The following is a 6,272-nucleotide window of genomic DNA, read 5'->3' on the forward strand; positions in this document are numbered from 1 at the left end:
TGTTGCATTGAGAAATTACACACCATCGGTTTGACAAGATTATTTCATGCAATATTCAACTTGAATTCTGTGTTTACATGGAGAGTTACAGATTTATAAACAATACAAGGCATTATACTTATATCTCGTTCATTTGGACGCATTATATTCTGTGATAGGAATGTAATAGTTGTATCTGCTATCAGTGGTATGTTTTGCAAAAGAGTTGCTTTATTTAAGTGTTGTGAAGGGGCACCCCCCTCAAAATATCTGTGCATATATTGCATGTGCTTCCAATTTGTTTTTTCATTGTGTTGATGTCGAATACCACACCTAGTGTCTTATCAAAGTACATATTTTGATTTATTAGTGCCATTTTGTTTGTGATGAAAATCGCAATCATTGTTCATATAACACTAATAATAGGATAGTGTGAGGAATGGTTTGTGTTCAGAATTCACCAAAGTTTATGTACTCTGTGTTTGCATATACTGTTTTACCAGTAGTGTGTGTATTGTAGAAATGTAGTTTAGCTTGTTGGAATTAGTAGTCTTCTGGTCACTTTGGGATTTCTTACGCTGCAACCCCTAGAGGCGATTTCCTGCTAAACTTACTGTAGTGTGTATGTGTGTCGTGGTGAAAGCAATTGCTGCAAACAACAAGCCGCCTTATGATGTACGTTCACAATGCCACATACCCCGATTGTACTACAAAGATTGAAAGAGCAGTACGATGCGAAGCAAACTGCAACCATGCTGTGAAGATGTCGGTTGTTTTTTTTTTCTTTTTTTTCTTGGCGATTGTTAATCATTTTCACACCATTGTTGACAACATACGGTAATACTGTAATACCGTCATGTATTCTAATATTCCAACTCAATTACATACCCAAAGCTCTGTGTGTATGTATTGTGGAGTAAGATTTGTTCATGCACTTTTGTTGTTTTTTTCCTCAGGACTTGCTAGTCGTGGATTGGTTGTAGGCTAAATTGCAAGAAGCATTATAGTATTTTGTTAAAAGGAGGGATAGTAGATTGCATTTGAGGGTTGCTTGCAGACTAGATATTGTCTTGTGTAAACTTTTCACATACAGAGAGAAAAAAGATAAAGTAGATCTGTCATATTTCCACCCATTTACTCTTTACAGTAGCTGTTCAATGCTATAAAACACAATGCACATGGTTTCAAGAAGCAATGTATTCCACGTACATGTTGGATATTGCCAACATGTTAGCATTCAAGGTGAGTGAGGGGGTAGTTTTTAGTACAACCCTCAGTTGAAACTTGCATTCATATCTCTATTGATAGATAATCTGTCTCAACAGCAGGTTTCAAATGTCAAAATTAGGCAACAATTGGATACAATTGCGGACCATAAAGTAAACAAACACAATCAAAGAGTCTCTTGGTTTCCATCTGAGCAAGGTTGATGTTCATGACGTAAATTGGACCGTTTTGAAAAGGATAGACGACCCTTGCAGATATGATCAAATACCTCCTGTCTGGTACATATTATGATGCTTTTTTTTTTTTGTCTCAGCGAATCTTCTGTATACAGCATGCTCTATTTCATCAAAGATTTGAAGTTCATCGTAACGATGTAGATGAAAAGGAGAAACTTAATCTGTGAAAGAATTGCTTGTGGAAATCCACGTCTAGACTCTCAGAACAGACACTTTCTTTATCTTTGCATGTGTCAGGAAGCCCACAAAAATGACAATGCTGCAAGTTTGGACTTAGTGAATCATGCACCTGATAGGATTGTACCGTCTCTCGTTGCCGTTGGCGACGCAGATCGCATCACATCGGTGTTGCCAGTAGTATGGCATGTTTGTATATATGCTGTACCTGTGGTATTTTGTTTGTTAATAATGGAGTTTAGTCATTTGACCTGTAAAGGCCAGTTGTTTTTGTCTGTTAACTTCTTATACATATATATATATTGAGATAATTATGTTGTGGATGGATGATGGAGTGTTTGTACATTGTGGATGAACATTATATTATGTGTAAATTCAGAGTTTGTAAATCAAGTATGTTTTTAATAAATATTAAAAAATATATACATATTTTTCTGTTGTATGTGTTTCTGATTTATACCGTCACCCATTCATTTATTACCCTTGCCTAGTTATGTTGAGACCTACGGAAAAGTGAGAGGCATCTAACTTTGGACTGGAGCTCAAGACTATTGTTGCCATCAATTACAGTATCAGATTTTAATGGTCTCAATTTGCCTTGTGTTTGATGTAGTGTGTGATTGTCTTTGTTCACTTTTAAAAAGGGACACCATATTTTCTCATACTTTTCTAAAATGACCCCCTATTCAAAACTAGTGCAGGCTATCACATATCTTTTTCTGCATAACCATATCCCCCCCCCCCCCCAACACACACACACATATCAGTGTTATGGGGCCAATTTTCAGCTATGTGCACATCAAATACTGTAGTCACACTAACACAGGACATTACAGAGGATATTTCTCCCACTTGCTATAAGAGCAAGCACCCATCATTTTCTCTTTTGAGAGAGAAATTCCACTTCATTTTGTACTTGCCCAACAGTGAGTTCTTAGAAGCCCAGGGGCCTGTTGCATAGAAGTTACTATTGTGGTAACTTTTATGCAACAGGCCCCTGGCCAAGAGAATTTGTGACACCATGGGATTTTGTATTTCCCTTTGCTTTGTGAGATGGTTAGAAAGCTGCTGATCAGGATCAATTGTTGAATCTCATGTCACTCTAGAAGTAATTTTTCCTTTTTTAGGAACCTTTTGTGAGATATAGTTTGGCATCAAAACTGACAAGAATTTTAGAACTGTTCGACATATTTTTTTGTGAATTCTTCACTTTTAAAGGACAGTTTTCTTCAGATACTGCACAATCTACAGCATCAATATTACACCTTATACTGTACCCGTTGAGGATTTAACCCGTTGAGGACGGACTGATTTTACCACAACACGCATTTCCCATAGACACCTACCCGAATATACACGGGTCTCATCATCAACAGGTTTAAGGCAAGTATTTTTGGTATTCAGTACATGGAATTTAAGCGCAGACCTACTGAACTATCCATAAATTGTGGGGAAACATAATATTACAAGTACAGTACTGTACTACATCATTCCAAATTGGCAGTGACATCTGGCATTATTTTGTGTTCTACCCACCAGGTGATTTTATTATTCTCATGAAACAAAGGAGTACCAGGAGTAGAGACATAATAGCCCGCATTCATACTGGTCCTGCACTGCAGGACTTTCCCCAGCCTCTAAAACCATAGTGTGGAACTTGTCATTGACCCCCTCCCTGCACCACCCCCCGATTGTCCCCCCAGCTTGGGGACAGACAAGACAGCAGCGTGGACGGTCACTTGTGAAAAAGATAAGATCTCTGGTGACTGTCCAGTGTGAATGCTGGGATACTGTGGAAGGTTTTATCACATTGGCTATGGCTCAGTGGTTAAAACCACGGACCATCAATCACAAACTCCCTGGTTCAAGTCCCCAAGCTGCAATGGGGTGTGCCGTCAGGCAAGACACTTTACCCTCATTGCCCAGTCCTTTCAAGGGGACTTACTGCCACCTCCCTGTGGTTGCTTCTTTGCAGGCGTTCAGTACTACCTTGTCAATAGCAGTCATGTAAATCAGATTGATTTAAAATCGAATACTATACCAATACCTTCTCATCCATCGTGGTCAGACTATGCAGAACATCACAGCCACAATCTAGTTTATTGTTCATAGAAATAGCTTTTTATTCTAGAGAGATTCTTTTTTTTCATCATCTTTTGTAAAAATAGACATGACTTCTACATTTTGAGACAGCACACACACACACAAACAGAAATACATTACAGTTCTTGGGAATGTACACAGAAGATTGAATATCAAAAACCTACTTGACTAGGTTGTATATTGTATATATGGTACTCCCCTTTACTGCCCATTCACTCTACAATTGAGATAACTCTCATTGGACCTGTGAATTAAAATTTGTCAACAGCTGAAGCTGTATAGCTGCCCCTCAATGCTGATTTGGTACTCCCCTTTACTGCCCATTCACTCTGTATCACATTGCAGTACAAATTGAGATAACTCTCATTGGACCTATGAATTAAAATTTGTCAACAGCTGAAGCTGTATAGCTGCCACTCAATGCTGATTTGCATGCCATTCCTATTTATTTCCTATTTGTTTTTCTTCTTGTGACAATGGTGAGTTTTTTTTTTTTTGTCTTTCTGTTAATAAATAAAATGAGTTCAGACACCATTCACAGAAAATAGTACACTGTACCTGTATTTACCCTTTCTTTGGGAATTAATTCATGAAGAAATGTGAGTTAAATTTTATGCAATCATTATGACACACTATTGGAAAAGGACAGATTACGCATACATATTAGGGCAGAATTGAACGTGGGGGTCACCTGGAACAGTGAAATTCCACCGAAAGGTCACTTCACTGTGATCATATCATTGGTGCGTCTATTACCCTTTACAGTGCGCATATTTGTATAACATCTTTGTTGTTCATTGTCAAAAGCATACACTACTATTACACTCTACGATCACAACAACCATGAAACACATACAGTATATTTTCTCTGACAAAAAAAATGAAAGACAATATCCTCTGAGAACGGTAAATCTACAAGAAATATACTGAAGGCACACTCTTTTTTTTTTCTTTTTGCCAATATCTCATGCTTTGATAAAATGTTCAACTTTAGATAGGGAATACATTCATGAATACAGAAGTACTTTTTTTCTAGTATAAATATTTCATCAATTGATCATTATATACAATAATTATCTTACAGATGCAGTATTTATTCAAAGATGTAATGCTACTCGACAGCAGAAAATAACAGCAAACGAGTAGATGGACGGACGCACTCATTTTAAGGAACGTGAATCAAGGTGAATGAAAATGTCTATACAAAACAAAAATGACACATCAACATGATCGTATGTCATGTCATTTACAGGATCCTAAAATATTACAATCACAAATACATTGTCCATCATCGATGGGTCGATTTGACAGAACATGGTTGGGCACTGAAGTCACTATTAAGATTCTTGACTGAAAATTTGAATGCAAAGTCATTATATTTGTTGTAGAGACTAGCCAAAATTTGAACAAAACCCGACACATAAAATTGGTACAAAGAATGTAATGGCCACTAGAATGCTGGAGAGTAGAAACGTCTTGCAACAGGGATAATGATACTGCATATAAAATATTCCAGCCAGCAATAAGACATCTCTCACATCAACAATCTTATTTGATTGACTGAAGCAAAAATTTAGAATATTTCGCATTTCAAGACAGGTTTATTTTCATTGTTTTAACAATGCATGATTTTCTTCAAGAGAACATGAGCAGAATGCTGATTGTTTCTACAATTTTAAGACAAGACTGTATAAAATCTTGTGTGTATAGCGTGTGTGTGTGTGTATTCAAGAGGAAATCTTGTTTACAAGGTGCATCATGGTCATTTGGCATGCTATTGACTTTGAGAAAGGATTCAAAGTTTAATAGTGGGTTTATGTCACCATCTTTTCATTATCATCCAGTTTTACCCCACTCAAGTGTTCCTTCACCAATGGCTCAAAATTCACATTTTTCATTTGAAAAAAAAAAAAAAAATCTCTGATTAGAATTAAATGTTTAAAGCACTTCAGTTGTAAGAACATATTGTCGCTGGGGTGACAAGACCTTGTATCTGCAATTTTGGTGAAAATGACTTTTTTGGATTAATGGTCAAATAATGGATTAAGTGATGTCCTGTCCAAATCCCAACTGTCTCACTCCAAAAATGAAGCCACCACGGCATGTCAAAGGAAAGGCTATCCCATTCGCCACAGTGCTTTGGCCGGCATGTTTTTTGGCTCTCCTGAACATTCGACATTTTGTAGATACGAGGTCTTGTCGCCCCAGCGATGATATGTATCCTAACTACAGAAGTTGCGACAGCAATTATGTTTCGTATGAACACACAAAAATGTACAGGTGGGACTACATCTGTAAAATTTTCTCCTCACCAATAAGGCCCTCACACTGGATATTCATTTACATATTCAGCTGTGACAAGATGCCGTATGCTGTCTAGACTGAAGTCAGTTATTTGTGCAGAGGATGACTTCACCATCCCAAGTTTTCATTGAGAAATTACTGAAATGGAAGCCCTCGATAAAAAAAAATGGAGATGTCTGACAAAATGATACACTGGGGTCGGTTTGTAAGTTTACAAACAGCATATCTTACTGTGAATTAGACACA

This window comes from Diadema setosum, chromosome 16 (assembly GCF_964275005.1).
Source record: "Diadema setosum chromosome 16, eeDiaSeto1, whole genome shotgun sequence".
Lineage (NCBI taxonomy): Eukaryota > Metazoa > Echinodermata > Echinoidea > Diadematoida > Diadematidae > Diadema > Diadema setosum.